This window comes from Pomacea canaliculata, linkage group LG10, assembly GCF_003073045.1.
Source record: "Pomacea canaliculata isolate SZHN2017 linkage group LG10, ASM307304v1, whole genome shotgun sequence".
Taxonomy (NCBI): Eukaryota; Metazoa; Mollusca; class Gastropoda; order Architaenioglossa; family Ampullariidae; genus Pomacea; species Pomacea canaliculata.
Window position 1 is genome coordinate 7,785,827 of NC_037599.1, and position 16,325 is coordinate 7,802,151.

Consider the following 16,325-nt stretch of genomic DNA (forward strand, 5'->3'; position numbering starts at 1 on the left):
GATTTTCATTGTTTAGAAGCACTGAAGCATGGTAGAACGTACACTCTTGTCCGTTTGTAATTTACAGGTGGATGGACAGAATGTTAGAGTCAGAGGAGCAGCGGAGATTGACAGACAGGAGACCAGTACAATAGACAAGAGGAGGAGGCATTAAGGAATCCGTAGTAGAATTGAGAGTTTATAGTAGATTGTTGCTGATGACGGCATAAAATATTATCTCATTGCCAGCTGCCTCCATGTCCCGAGTGTCGACACACCTGTTCTGCACGCGCGGCAAGTGGAGCGGAACCTCTCACCTCGGGCGGCCAGCGTGAAGATGAGGGTCGACCTCTCGTCTGCGTTGTTCGTTACATCACGACCGTTAGATGAGGAAAGCAGACACGCTAGCAAACTGTTACGCGTGTGATTGTGGAAAATCAGTCTGTTGTACACCTGCTGCAGTTAAGTCATCCAGCATCACTCACAGGAGCCTTGCGGGACTTGTAGGGGAGGAGAGTAGGGGTCGGTGTATGAGGGGAAAGGAGTGGAGGGTGAGCGAGCTCCTTTTTCTGCCAGTCACGTGTCTTTAAAATGTTTCGTAGCCGAGGCGTGAAGAGGCGCAGCGGTTAGCGCCTGTCATCAATACAGTCAGAATTGGGTGTCCGGGTTCAAATCTCATCTCGGGCATGATGCTCTTTCTCTGCATGTGGCATCTAGCTGCTATAGCTTCAGCTGCCGGTAAAATCCAAGTCACCCTGCGACATAAAGACATTATACTGACGGCGACACCCGTCAGGTCCACTTCCTAAACAAGCCTGTTTTAAAACCTTGGGAATTCTTCTCAGACCAAATTTTTATTGCTCACCTTGAATTTTCACCTCTATCTCAACATGTTGGCCACCCCATTTTTACTTTTCTTGCAAATGCGAAGGGCTGCTACACTATCACTTGTTCACAAATACAGAGTTAAAGGAAGTTATAAGTCTAGCAGAATTGGCAGAATTAAGAACAAACAAATTCCGTTTGGAAATCCTGACGACAAATAGAAACTTTGATTGCTCATCCTTTTATTTATCATGCCAGCCTAGTCAAAAGATATATATATACACACACAACAATTGTCTATACATACAATATTCTCTATCTAGATTACATTGGTAAGTTGGCTCTCTTCTCTATATATATATACCAATGTCTTGAAAATTAGTTTGCCACCAGTATCACTAACCCGCTTTAGTTACCTGCACTTTCTTTAATCTTTCAGTTTTACTTACCGCCACTGTAATACCTACTCAGGGCTGTCCCGAGTCGAGAATCAAAGACGATCATTCTGGAAGTAATTGAAGTCACGAGGTGCGGACATTCTTCTCCGTCCCTCCCTGGGGACCCGGCACCCACAGGTCGGGTGGGGCGGTTTAGCATCTAATAAGTGTATCCGCTGACATGATGCGAAAACAAGTCGCCTGGCGTTTCGCTTCCTCCCGTGTGGGGGAGCTGCTAGTCGTTTTGAGCCAGAGGAGCAGTGGAGAAAGCACATAGACCTCCATGATGAATTTGATTGATTCATAAACACAGTCATAAGTAGGCCTCCTCGACATCAAAAGAAACATGATTCCTTTTGGTGGTGATGGCGGCGGCATGTGCATCAGGATGGAGGGAAGGAGGAGACATGGTGGGGTGGTGGGAGGACGAGAGGAACAGAGAGAGGTGCATAGGGAGGTAGTCTAGGGCGGGGTGGGTTGGTTTCACTGGACAGGAACCACGTGGCTACCGCGAGAGCTTTGTGTGTTTTTGAGTCCATGCACGCGCGCGAGGGGATAAGGGGGTGGTGGAAGAAAGGAGAGAGAGAACGAAAGAGAAGAAAGAGAGAGATCTTATTAGAACACCCACGTAGACAGAAAATCCGGGTCCCGGTGGTGGGCTGGTCGATGAAGGAGATTTACAGACAGAAGAATGAGATGCACCTTGGCCACGAGATATGTCTTCAAGAGACAGGTAAAGGGGATCAGCAAGGAGTTCAGTACACGAGTCGATTGGGAGGATATTTTAGCCATCCTACTCTCTGTCAGGAGCCCACGATGAAGATCTAGAAGGGAGTGCACAAACCCTGCTGCCTAGTGTTCCATTCTGGTCTTTACCATGGATCTTCCTTCTTGCCAGAGCAAACTAGCAATGGCAAGTTTATTTAAAAAGAATAATGATCATGCATTGCGGGCTGAGAGGAAAAGACAGATTACCTCCCTCCTGACAGTCCATGCTATCTCGGACACACCACCCCCTCCACAATGGCAGGACCCCCTACTCCACTTGCTGGCATATTTACATGGCTGTAGTCCTTCTCCATGGATGTTGGGGGTTTGGATGGTCGCTGCCCGAGGCTATCTGTCTGACGGTTGAGTCGAGCCACCTTGTCGGCAGCAGGCCCCTGACATGCGCAATGCCGGCCTTCTGTACACATTCCAATATCGACAACGGTTCCAGCGCGTGAACGACGGACGCTCACCCCCCAATGCCCCTCCCCGCGGCAAGCCGATTAAAAGGTGTCCTTCAGCATCCCTCCCCTCACAGAGCCTCCGGGGAGGCACAAATCAGAGGTGACACTGATCACGCTAATTACACCTGGCGTCTCGTGCTGCCCTCACCCCACCTTTCCTATCTCCCCCTCCCCTTTTCTGGCCGCGTTCTAGGAAGAAGATTTGTCAGCTGCCGCTTGTCCGCCTTTCTTGAGGGTTCTTTGCCGTTGTCATGGAAGCGATCCTTGGCGAGACCTGAGTGCTGGACAGTGGGAGAACAGAAACCACTACACGGATGCTCGCACTCACACACTTACAACACATATCACTGTTTGCGCCCAAGTATGCTTACATATTATTTGTGTCTGTGTGTATTTGTGATCTAGTCTCTGTCTGTACGTGTGTGTGTGTGGGCGCGCGTCTTTATATGTGATGGTTGAATGGTGTAGAACTTCTCTGGTTGAATCAGTGCTCCAGTGGGAGAGGTGTTCTACTAAAGGTGTTCTAGCTAGGGACACAATTGAAACCATCATGAGCTGTTTATTAATTTCCTGAAAGCTGATCACACCTGTGCCAGGCACCATTGTCCAGGTCTACACTGACTTCCACTCACGAATACGACAAAGTAGAGGAATTCTGAGAGGAGCTGGAAAATATCTTGAAGACATAGTTGCATAGTTGTACTCGATGATTGCAACTCAATGACAGATTTGCCAGTCTACTTATTGACATAATAAAAGCTGTCTTCTTCTCTCTTGTCTTGAACACGAAACATCAAGGCAAGACGGAGCCTCACTGTGAATACGAAGCCTCTTAACTACAGGAAGTTGAGAAGCTCACACGGAGGAAGAAAAACAGAGGCCATAACACAACGGCTTTGCTTTTATGAAAAAAAGGGAAGCCAGTGACTAGAAATGTTTTGATTGTCTAGTACAACTGTTTTATCACCGAAAGACGCTGCTGTGTTTGCTGGATATGTTGGTAGTGGCGGTTAGGAGAAACTGTTTCAGCCACGGCGGTTCCAGATACTTCATCCATGTGCGCATGCATACAACACCACACACTACTCATTAACCAACGACCTCGTCTTTCTAGCCGCATACGACTCATAACCCTTAACCTTTTTTTAAAGGAAAATTAGTGGCCAGGACCACCATCCTAGCATGAAGGACGACCACGAGGGGACTGACCCTCACCCTTTGCTATCGGTGGCTTAATGGCGCCCTGGCTGGTATCCGCTAATTGCACAGTCCGGATATTAGAAAGCTAATTAATGCCTTTGTGTCTTTACATGTCATAAAACGATTAACGACCTTCCTTTTATTTAATCTCCGCTCAACCTTTTTCTCTGTTAGAGTACATAGGTCCTCGGATGAATATGTTTGTGGAGACTTGTCTTGGACCAAAAGCAAACTGAGCCATCAGTCGCAACTCCGAAAAAGAAACCAGACAGTCTAACAGTCTAAGTAACCAGAAGTGCGACAGGTGGCAGCAGTAGTCCAGGATAGTGTGGGGGAGTGATTAGATAGCGGCCTCATACATATGAATATAAAAACCTTTTACTTCTAAGTTTATTCTCTATCTTTTTTGTTGCTAGTGTTACATTTCTTTCCGATCCCTATTAGCAAAATGAGTTTGGTCACGGTATAAAAAGTTGCTAAAGGATTGTAAATTGTTGTTTTTTTTTTTTTTGCTAGGTCAGTGACCTTTATAAGACTAGTATAAAATTGTCTGCAAGATAAAAACTCAGCCATTAGGAAGAGGATTTTAGTTTTGTTATAAAAAATTTGTTGGTTCTGTTCTTAAATGAAAAAATAAATTGTTAACTGTTCGCATACTAATTTCAGAATAATAAATGTGTATCTACCTGAAAATCCCGGATCGTTCTCGGAACCGGTTTCTTTTTGCTGTTAGCATTCTTTCCTCTTGCTCTCAGCAGCTTTGTTGTTATTTTCTCACCACGAGCTTTATTAAAGTCTGCTGCCATTGTCGCTTCCTACGCGAAATGTAAGATGCCAGAACTTTTAATCTTTGAGACCATTTAATTTCGGACCTGTCAGAAAAATTGAAATTTTGTAAGGTTTTGTGAGCTTGAAGTTTTTAATTTTTGTAATGAATGTACGAGGACTTCAGAGTTCCGAAGTAAAATTATTTGATTTGAAACACGACTCTTACAATGGAAGAAAGTTCCCGGCATTGTAGTGAGAAAAAGGAGGAGCTGACGCAACACGTGAACACCAAGTTTACAGGGCTAAATGTAAGAGAAAGAAGGCAGGAAAGGAGTGAAAGAGAGAGATCAGGAAGAAGAGAGGAATATGATGCCTGCAGCGAGGGAGGGGTAGGTGGTAGTGGCGAGGGAGGCAGGAAGCAGTTCAAACGCCAACATAAACTACATCCAGCATTGCACAATGGCAAATGCTCTATTTTCTGTCCTTCAGTGTGATCATAAATCATGAACAGTTATTTACTGAATAAAGCTGTTTTGTCTAGTTCTATGTGCTGTGAGTGGACAGATAAAAATATCCATCCCTGGAGATTCATTAATAGATATTAAGAGAGCAGTAAGGTAGCCAGCAATTCGAAGCCCTCAAGCCCTTCTAGACAAAGGGTGCAAAGGGTCAGCAACGCAAATCAGATCATGTTCATAAAGCCTTCCATCAACAGCCAAAGCAAAATACTCCCGGGTGCCTCAAAGGACGACTGTCCAAGGGAAGCTACCAGTCATAGATTGTTTGTACAGACAAAATATGCTAGAGTTACTTCCCGTCAGAGGGAAACCAAAGGCGCATCCTTGCACAAACATCCGCTCTAAACATGCGCTTTGGCCTGATAACATCTCATCCCTTCTAGACCTAACAGTTTGGTCTCCTTCTGACTATGCCCAGTCAAGGGGTCTCATAATATCCCTGTACTCTATAAGCCTAGGAATTGTCTGAAGCACACTGAAAATTTATTCTTTATTATAAAGTATTAGAATACGTTACACAACATATATTAAATAAACATTTTTCTTTCCCGGCAATAACAAGATTTCAAGCATTAAATCATTAAAACATCCGCAAGGGAGATTACCAAACCCATTTAGAAGCCCTTACACAGCATCAGACAAATACAGATCGTCTCACGAGATATAGCCTCCTAATATTTTCTTTCGCTAATAACACTACATTTAAAAACTTCAAAATAAAGTAAAATGTTGGAAAAAGTTTGCATTTTATAAAGAACAACACGAGCGCTCAGTGAAAATCGCTGGAAATAGAGCATAAAGTGTCACAAAACATATTCCTGTGGTATTTTGTGACCAAAAGGCACGAGAAATATTATACTAATGTTTTTCTCTTAATATGTTCTGCAGATATGTTGACCTCAAGGTTCATGACAGCTGCTCAGAGAACAAATCAAGTGTTTTTCTGGTGCAAAAAGCCACTCAAAAGGTTACACACAAACCACAACAATATTTACTATCGCATCCTGCACCCTTGGGAAAACATAAAGGTAGACGAGCGTATGTGTTTTTGTTGGAATGGTATAAAGAATATTATTCCTTTAATTTGCTTGCTAAGATCTTAATTTATTTTATAAATTTAAACAATAACAACAAAACATTAAAAAAAGAGAACAGCAAAATTATATTGCAACCACGCTGACTTCGCTGAAAATTGAGATGAATGATGCTTTTCAACACCAGCTTCCTTAACACTCATGCGTAACATTTTCTTCTCCAACTGCGACTTCAGTGATAATAAACACGATGATCGTCACCAAATAACTATAACCCGTGCAGAGGAAATCTTGATGCAGCGGCACGTGCAGGCAGGCCGTCACATGGTCCATGTCTGGCGCGAGCGCTCGAGCGTGACCTTTCACACGACACCGCCGGCGACTGCAGGCTGGCCGCCACTGCACGCGCACCTCGAGGCCAGGCTGCGCAGATCTTATCGCTCCGCTATCAGCGGCTGTTGACTGTTGACTTTTGGCGGAATAACACGCATTAAAAGAGTGCATCTGTTTGAAAAGGAAGCTGAGGCGCGTGCGTTTGATGTCAGACAAGGATAAGGACGACTGGTGATAGGGGTGGGGGAGGATGAAAGAGGCAGGGTGGGCAGGTGAGTATAGTGAGTATGATAGATTGTGATGAGGAGAGAGCGTAACGTGGTTTATTGTTTGTCACCTGAAGGCAGACTAAGAATAAAATTGCAGATAGAATACTTAGAGTGCATCATCTCACATTTACTTGGCGATAAACCGTAACACTGTTTACTTGTGTATGTGTTTGGGGGAGGTATGTGTCAAGTCTGCGGCCAGTTAAAGACCAACCTGAATGGTTTGCGTTTTTTTTTCGATATCAGTAGATAAAGGTGACATAAAATTAACTTGTAAATTTCAGCCTCCAAAACCCATCTGTTAGTTGATTATACGCTACGATTTGCACCTGCGATCCACGAGCGCTGATGACAGTGTCCTGCGTCACGTTGGTGCACCATTCACTACACTGCCAGCAGTCAACAATCAGAGGGAGAGAGATGGGGGAGAAAATGAGCGACAGTTCGGATTATTCGGAAATTCTGCATTTCTCGAGGTTCTGAAAAAACTGATACTTAAGCACAAGAAATGCAAAATTTCAACAAACGACTAACCCGAACTGTCTTCAGTTTCATTGGCTATCCATTAGCTACAGCACATCTATCCACCGTGGTGTTTGGGGGTTTCTGTCGCAGTGTCTACAGCTCATATCTTGACGAACTTCATTGTGTCGTGGAGCTCGTCTGCTTCATGATCACATTTCTGTAACTAAGAGTTCATTTCCTTCGTTGTTGACACGTATCGCTTGTGGTGCCTTTCAGAATCGCCCTGTAGTCCAGACAGAGGATACGGGGTTAGGAGTAGGTAGGCGGACCTGAATACTGTCTGCCTGCTGATTCTGTACCTAAACAAATCGACTGAAGAAGAAACTTCGGAAAATACTTTTTTAATTTAACAAAATGTCCTTAAATATCTTAAAACACGAGTATTTTGCCAGTTGACAGTAATTATGGCGAAGGAGAAAGACAGGAAGAATGCAAATGTTTCTGAGTAACTTATAGGTACAGATGTGGTAAATGTTTCTGTGTAACCTATGGGTTCATTACAGCGATGAACGAAAGTTTGTTTTTTTCAAAGCAATCCTTGTTTGTGTCACAGTTGGAGAGTAAAAGCAAAGCCTGCTTCCTGTGTCGCAATTAACCCTGACACTAGTACAGCCACAAACCCTGCGGTTTCACAGACTAGGGATAAGCAGCCGGTGGTAAGTTACCAAAAGGTTGATGATGAAGAGTTTTAATGATGCTACCGGACTGAGAGAGCGACATGCGATTACTGGCCTTGGTTAACCCCACCTAAGCCCCCCGGTCGCATACACACTTTTACTCCACTCGTTATGTCTGTCTACGAATTTCGTAATCAATTTTTGTCACCTAATTCCTATCGTCCTAGAGGTCTGAATATTTAACCAGTTACCCTTTTACGATGAAAGTACAATATTAAGTCATTTTCATCAGTCCATAAATAGTAAAATATTTACTTTTAGATTGTATGCTAGAACTGACAGGACGGATTAGGGGAGATAGGTAACTACTGCTCTAGGATTAGTAAACTATAGGTTATCTCCCCTAATTCGGCAAATAAGAAGGGAATAAAGTAAACAGACTTTTAAAAATTGACAAGAAAATTCAAATATTCAATAGCTCCTTCTTTTGAATTATTACATTTAAAAACCAACAAAAAAATCTAAAAAAGCAACTCTTTAGAGACGTAAAATAACCTCTGGAATGCAGAACCGTGCATGCGTATGTTTACACAGCTTATGTGCGTGTCGCACTGTCCCAGTGCTCGAGTAGAAACTATCATTTTGCAACGAAACTCAGAGGAGAGAAAGAACACACAGATGGATGAAACCGCAGCTTAACAAAAGAAATTTGGAATTGAAGCTTTTTGAAAAAGGACAAGCGTACGTAGCACTTAGTGTCTTAGTAAAGCCATCAATGTAGGTAGCGATACAGCAATAGATATTAGCCCAGGGATGGCGAACCTTTTTCAGTCCGAGTGCCAATTATTTCAATTTCAAAGCAATAAAAATTGCTGCGTGCCAAGTCGGTCTACTTAATGACGCCGCTATAGAAACGAAGTGCTACAGCCAGTAACCAGTAAGTTTAGCTGCTCGGAAAAAAATAAAGCTGCTTAGTATAAAATTATAAATTATAAAATAATGATTTGTCTTGTTCAAAATTTATTATGCGCTATGACGCTATGCCATATGATACCCAAGTTAATAAAAGTAATATGAAAAAATTATGTGGAATATGATCCAACATCACTTCTTTAATATTATTTACAGCCTTCTGAAAAAATTGAAGGCTATTACTTATGATAATTTGAAATTTTAAAAAATCCATCAGCGTCGTCGCGTGCCGCACGAAATCGTTTCGCGTGCCACCTTGGGCACGCGTGCCATAGGTTCGCCATCCCTGTATTAGCCGAACGAGAGAAGTAAGGTAACCAGCAGTTTGAAAGCCTCAAGCCCTTTTAGACAAAATGTGCAAACTGTGCAAGGGTCAGGAACGCAAATCGAATTGTGTAGATGTTTATATCAACAGCCAAATCAAAATACTCTCAGGTGCCTCATTTAAAAAAAAAAAAAATTCAAGGGAAGATACCCTTCATGGCTTGCTAGCATGAAATATGCAAGAGTTACATCCCGTCAGATGGGCAATCAAATCACTGAATAAAATCATCTCTTTGTTCTAAATATTTTTTCAATAGTAATACCATATGGAAACCATTTAAAAAACATTGGAAAATGCGGTTTTGTGTCTTGTCTTGTATCTTTCAGTTGCATTTTGCTGAAAATTGAAAAAAATGCTGCTTTTGAACACCTGCTATTTTTTAACAATGATGCAGACTATTTTCTTCATTAATAAGCACGGCGATCGTCATCAAATTATGATAACCCTTGCATACGAAATTCTGATGCTAGTAGCACGTGTAGGTAGGCCGTCATATGACACCGCCGGCGACTGCAGGCTGGCCGCCACTGCACGCGCACCTCGAGGCCAGGCTGCGCAGATCTTATCGCTCCGCTATCAGTGGCTGTTGACTGTTGACTTTTGGCGGAATAACACGCATTAAAAGAGTGCATCTGTTTGAAAAGGAAGCTGAGGCGCGTGCGTTTGAAGTCGGACAAGGATAAGGAAGACTGGTGATAGGGGTGGGGGAGGATGAAAGAGAGTGGGGTGAGCGGTTCAGTAGTCAGTATGTGTGATGAGGCGTTGTAACGTGGCTTATTGTCGGTTACAGGCAAACTAAGAATATAATGTAGATAAAATAAATAGAGCGTTTAATTATTCATACATTTATTTGAACATAAAGACCAACACTGTGTCTGTTTATAGATAAAAATATAACGTTTTTGTATTTGGAAGTGTGATTATATGTATCATTGGCGTAAGAACCAGGTGCTCGGGGAGGGGGGGGGCATCCACCTCTCAAGTATAGTGAGGGGACACGAATGTGAACGTCGTTCACTGCCAGCATGTAGCTTGCCCCTACCCCCACTCCCGAAACCGAGCGTCTTTCTGCGCCAGTGTGTGTGCGTGCGTGTGTGTGCTTGTGTGTGGGGGGTGGGGTGCGCGCGCGCTTGTAGACCACACAGCAGATGAGTTTTAAGTTAACTGCTACTGTATAATTGTATTATTTATTGATGACAAAATACCTCACCCAACCGGTAAAGCAAGGGAAATAACCTCTAAATTTGAGGGAGTTCAGAAAAATTTGTATACACAGTTATTCCCCTTAGACTGATTCCCGTCGAAGTTTTTTTCGTCCCCTTTATAATTATCTTATCGCTGCATATCATTATAAGGATGTGTATGTCTGAATTATTTTCCACATCAATATATTTGTTTGTCAATCTGTCCATCCACCCTTAGATCTTAAGTGTGTGCTTTTCTGCTTATCCGTGTGAATGCGTGTGTGCGTAGATGTCTAAAAACTGTTTCCATACATGTGTGTGTATGTTTGGTGTGAGTGTGTATGTGCTTTTGCTGCATGTGCATTCTTCGATGTGTGTACGTTTTGTGATCTGAAGAAGAAAATCCACCCACCCCACTCCCCAAAAAATCATATAAGCTTTATTTACAGGTTACCATAGCAAAAATAAGTTTATAAATAAATGCTTTAAACCTTAAGATATTTAGAGAAAAAATCTAATCATGATCATATTGTTCCCCAATCGACGTCATGCTCTGGTAAAACCCACAACAACCACAGACTTTGCAGCTGATTTTGTGTAAAGGGAGAAAGATTGATCATTTAATTAATGTCTTAATTTACACAAAACCATGATCACGAGAGCGGCATCACCGGAGTCTCTCGCCACGTGTGGTATCAGGACATTCTGAATATAACTGGTATATGCAGATAGTTATTCGCTCTTATCAAAAACCAATAACGGTCGGATTCTGTCCCCGACAGTAAAACTCCAACATGCGTGCTTCAAGTAGATTTTGGCCACCTGCAGCGTTCAAGTGTTGCAGGACTTGAATTCAGATTGGGTGGAGGTTGGGGGAGAGGTGGTTTGAAAGTAGTTGAGAAAAATCCCAGCTGGTCGATTTTAACGTCCCGGTGTCCAGGTGGACTGTATTTCGTCTTGTTTACCTGCACGATACTCAGAAAACCCACAAACGTCACAGGACCGTGAAGTACAGCCTGGTGTGTGACGTCAGCTCGCCCGCACCACCTGTTGTATCCTCTGCAGGACGACTCATACCTGCTGTCAACAGGTGAGGTCTACTTCTACCCCTCTCTTACCCCTCACCCAGCCTGCGGTGAACCGTCTTCCATACATTCGACCATTTGAGCAGGTTCCGAACGACTTGACTGGATGCATGTCAGTAACAACGAGAACTTTTAAAATAAATATTATTTAAAATACTTCAGGTGAGCATTACTTTTGCAGCTGATTACCGTGGCGTTCTGGCAGCTCTCGGCATCCTCTTGAACCAAATGTCTCAAATGAAATTCCGGGGTATTTAGCAACTGTGTTCATAGGATGTAAACTTGAACATTCTCTTGCTTTCTTAGCCTCCATTGGTGAAACATGGCTGCTCTCTCAAATGATTGGTAAATGGTAATACATGTAAGCAGTCTACCAATCTTAAATACTTACACATTGCAATAACCCAAGAATTAGGTGGGCCTGTCAGCTAAATGTATAAAGACTTGGCTTTCCAAATTTTTACCACCTTATATATAAAGTAGATTGCTGCGCTCAGGGAAAAAAACAAACAAACTAGGTTTCACAGATGCAAACTCAAGTTGTGTGGCGATATCTCAAGACCATCTGGGTCCTAAAACACGACCGTACAAAGAATTGTGCAGAGATGTATGAGAAGATCCAGATAAAAATAAAAACATGCGAGAGTGGTTTGGCTTTTCATTCAGCACATTGCAAAATTTGTTACATAGCTGTCCTCGGGTGCTCAAGGTATAGGGGAAGTTGCTGCCCTTTATCTTATCGTTGAAGTATATACACAGTTAAAAGATTTTTTTAAAATATACACAATAATAGTTATGGAGAAGAATGAAGGACATTCCGTCACAGTGTTGACAGTAGTAACACGACCCGGAACTTACATATAAAGCATCTACTGGTTGTTAGGCATTTCAGCAATAACTGGGCCAACGGTTTTCACGACCTGTCGAACACCTGGGCATATCTACCTTCTTTTCGCCATGTTATCGTTCACCTGCGCTAGAGTCTAATAAGTCTTCGTTAATTATTGATGACAGATTTTTGTTTTTTACCTTTTTAAATCGCGCTGCTCGCTTGAGAGACGTGGATGACATACGACACTAACAACTGGTGCGACACCTACAGAGACAGGGAGGTGATTGCCATGAGCCGTCTTCTAAGTGGGTTGAGGTGGTTGGGTTGAGGCGGGTGGGTTGATGTCCTTGTCCTGTGCGTCAAGCAACGCGCGTCAAGAACTGCTGCTGAGGGTGAAGGTATCTCACATCTCAACGATCCACGATGTGGAGGACTGGAAGGTCGCCGAGTTCTCTTGTCCTGACTGAGACATCAATGGTGGGTATTCTCTACGTCAGCGCGGAGACTGGAAAGTTTAATTTTCGACTAGACACTATCTTGCGACTATGTCAGAATTTACTTGGAGAGATGTTTATAAACAGAAAAGACCATTTCAGCGAAACAAATCTTCGTGAATCGAACCTGTACGGCCAGCAAAATTCTTGTTGGTTGGTCAAATTCCCAACAAAAACCATCATAGACTACTAGTCACTAATACAAAGAGAGGCGAACAGATAAACAGTTTCTGTAAGTGGCTAATATTTTATGTTGGCTCAAGTTAGTAAACTAGCTTAGCGAAAGTTTTCAACCCTGACAGTACTGCGCCCCATCGTTCTGTTTTTATTACCGGAAAATGTCATGCACGCCAAAGGTCAGGATACGGCACAAAGACTCCAGGTAGGAGTTCCACAAAGGTAAAATTTCCTTCCACCCGTCTTACTGACTGACTAATGAAGTCGTTAAGTAAACAACAGAGGATCGACGCAATATGATCCTACATACCTAGAAAATAAATGGAGCCACATCGCTACACTTAATGCATCTCCTGCGAAAAATAACTCTATGGCGACAGACGCTTCGTGAAGCAGAACGCCCATCGAGCACGAGGTTAATAAGACAATACATCACTCCAGACAATTCCTCACACCACAAAACATCTTGCACACTCGAGACTCCACCCGGTTCGTTCACATTGTAAAACAAAAAAGCTTAACAAAACTCCCAAATCTCTCCAAACCGTGTCGAACTCGCATTCCTAGTTCACCCGACGCTGTGGCAAACTGACATTAAGACACTTTTCAAAGACACACACACGGTCGACTGGCCTCAGACAGCAGCAACACTCATGTGCAAGTCAGATGACAGCAAATTTAATGTCGATGCATCCCTGCAGCTGCGACAACATTTGACAAGAATGTTCTGGTCGCATCGCGACTTCGTGACAAACTCGCACTTTCAGCTCAAGTAAACCGCGACAAAGTCTCGTGCTTGACTCTCATTTCTAACAAAAAGGTAAAATCAGACCAGACAACCCCACCTCCAACGCCTTCATTTTTTTTTTTTTTTTTTTTTTTTCGTGCAGGGCGGGCCGCCACCCAGAAGAAAGCCAATACCTGTAGCGGAATACCCGGTATAAGATATACTGAGTCGACGCCTTCCGTGGCATACCTTGAATGCCGGTGGTACAAAAGAGTGTCAAAGAACCGCCAGGTATTTCAGCCCTCGGCCCGGCCCGCTCACACCCAGGACTTCATGTCAAAACATGACGCGTTGTTGTGTGTTGTTACGTCTACATGGTGTTGCCAACGACTGTTGCAGCCATGGTTAGGTTGTTGTGGTTGTAGCTTAGCATGGCATACTAAGGGAGATGAACCTTTTTAGAACAAAGAAAGAGAAGACTCACAGCGATCAAGGAAGCGAGAGAGAGAGAAAGATACTCGGGATCGGAAGAATGTATGCTCGCGTGCCTGTGAGTCCGGTCACATTTCCTTCCCAGGCGTTTGTCACGTTCTGTTTTCATGGCTCAGGCAGCGAGTGGTGACATAACGAGTCCACAAGTGAAACTTTTTTCTGGGAATACTCCCGTTAAATGAGACTAGCCGGCAATCAGCGGCCAGGTGCAAATGATCACTTTAGCTGTTTCGCGTTAATAATTCAGGTAGTGCGTAGTTGTCACCTGATGAAGGTGAGTTCTCACAACTGGTCACAAACATTTGCAGTTACATTGCGAAATGCAAGTGTGTAATTCCATTTTGTTCAAGAAATTCGATCCGTGAGGTCAATAACATTTATTGAAAGTTCCAAGCCCCGCCCACCAAATAAAGCTGCGCCATGTTTGTACAACAGGTGCGTGACTGTGGAGCGGGGAAAAAACCCAGGGCGGTACATAGGTGCACCCCTGACTCAAACACCCCGATCTCACCTGCGTGAAGATTATAAAGGTGACCTGTTTCTCTTTGAAGCGTTGTTTGAGTGGAAAGTTATCTAATCTCGCAAAAGGTTTAGTGCCCAATACGATCTCCAAAGTGTGTTTTAAGAGCTGTACATTCCGTGCACGCTGGCGCGCGAAGTCAGCCTGTAAATACTCTCGTGACTGTTCGCGAGTTTTAAATCCCCTTTTGATTCCGTTCAAACGAAAATATGCAAACAGAGAGTAAATCGTAGCCCACCGCAGTGCGGACTGGCGCGTGGAGATAAGTGGTCACGTGACCAGCTGATCGCGTGCGCGGGTATCGAGGACTGGTACCCGGCTTCGGGTAGGACACGTGAAGCGATCTTTCTCTTGGGCAACCTCCTCAGACAAGAAGAGAGGATAGTCCCAGACAGTGTGTCGCAGTTGTACGTGGACGATGGATGGAGGTGAGGATGGGAGGGACAGGACAGGGTCTGGTCAGCTCTGTGGCTTCCAGTGGCACCTCTCTTGTCTTCTGCAGACATCACTCAGATATCGTGATACTTGGTCAGACTTTCTCGTTGTGTCCAGTCCTTCTCATCACAGGTCATCGTCGAATAATGAATCAAAGGCTGGTGTTCGCCTGGTAAACAAACTCAGCACATCCGAGTTTCATTTATGCTTCTCCTGAAAGCAGCGCTACACTAAAAGAAAACAAGAAACTTTGGTGAACCTGTAAATGAACCAAATAGAATTAAAGGAACAGGAGGAAATGAAGATGCCAAAAAAAAAAAAAAAAAAACAATCCAGGTCGAGCATACCAGAAGAAGATATTTACAAAAATTAATATGACTTTCAAACAATCAGCGTGAGAGATTGGTTTTGTGTAGTTTTAGCAGATGCAGCTGCAAAGGTCAATGTACAATGCGCCACCGAGAGTCCCCATCTCGAAAACTTTAATATGATGACAATTAGGTGCCCTCGTTAGTAGTAAATCTTCTCTTTGTTCTCCTCGTCTGGAATGCGTTCAGACAGCAAAGCTGGAAGTTTACACGTCTCCCTCTTTCGGATCAGCTTTCAGTTTGAAAGGTAACCAGGTAACAGGAGAAGATGGTTTGAAATATACCCAGGGTACATTGATAATGCCAGAAGTATTCTCGTTTACATATTTGCTTCAGATGTGCAGTTTCGCTCCCACTCCTGTCTTGTAAACAGGAGGACACTTCGTGGATCTACGGTTAACTTGGGGTCCATGTATCGTGTAAGGTCCGTGGCCACCACCTTCCTGTCTGGACATCGTCAGAGACCGTCTGCTGATCATCGCCCATAAAAATCAACTGAAGGCTAAGCTGCTTTTGGATTTCTGAAACTGATTTTTAAAGACACGAACCTATGATTTACTCGAGGATAGCGGCGATCACTCTATGAGAGGAAAAAGAAAGGGCTAAATTTGTACCCCTACCCTCTCAACCAGGTAGAGACACACTCCTCTGAAATGGCTACAATAGGCATCATTGATCATTGATAGATGAGAGACCATGGTATGAAAGAGGCTTATTAAATATCAAACTCACTGCAACGTAGCAGCTTTATTTCAACTAAGCCGTTTTCTTTGACACCCGTACCTCACACTTTGCCTGAGAGTTAGTAACACACGTCAGCTCAGACACTTGACAACCTGTAGTCCCCGTACCCTGAGTGCCAGAGTCTTTCAAGACTTGCTAAAGTACTTTAAGTGTACTTGAGTTGGCAGACCACAGGGCCAGACTACCAGACACAACAGGGTGAGCGTCAGTGATCGCGCGAAAACAAGTCAGTT